This window comes from Brassica oleracea, chromosome C9, assembly GCF_000695525.1.
Source record: "Brassica oleracea var. oleracea cultivar TO1000 chromosome C9, BOL, whole genome shotgun sequence".
NCBI classification, from domain to species: domain Eukaryota; kingdom Viridiplantae; phylum Streptophyta; class Magnoliopsida; order Brassicales; family Brassicaceae; genus Brassica; species Brassica oleracea.
Window position 1 is genome coordinate 37,907,178 of NC_027756.1, and position 709 is coordinate 37,907,886.

Here is a 709-nt window from a genome sequence, read left to right on the forward strand (position 1 = left end):
CAGAAGAAGAGACTATCATCCGCAAAAAGCAGATGTGATATTGATGGACATGCCCTGGCCACCTTTATTCCTGTTAATTGATTCTTCCTCTCCGCCTTCTTAATATTTGATATCAGAGCCTCAGTACACAGAATGAATAAATAGGGAGATAAAGGATCTCCTTGTCGTAATCCCCTCTGTGGTATAATAAGTCCTTTTCATTGGCCATTCAAAAGAACCCGATATTGAACTGATGATATGCATTCCACCATTAGTTTAATCCAATGCTCATGGAACCCCATCTTTTGTAATAATGCCTTAATAAATGCCCATTCAACCCGATCATAAGCCTTACTCATATCCGTTTTGACTGCCATATACTTGCCTTTACACGCCTCATTAGTCCGTAATCCATGAAACATTTCCTGTGCTATAAGGATATTATCAGAGATCAGTCGCTTTGCCACAAATGCCGATTGCGTTTCTGAAACTAGGGAAGGCAGCAATACCTTCAGCCGTTGACACAAAACTTTCGAAATAATCATATACCCTACATTACATAAGCTGATAAGTCGCAACTCCGTCATCCTTGTAGGTCTCTCCGTCTTTGGAATCATGCAAATATTAGTAATATTTAACCTTGAATCCATTTCTCCAGACACCAAAAAATCATTCACCATCTCCACCAAATCCCCTTTAATAATATGCCATGAATGTTGAAAAAACAGAG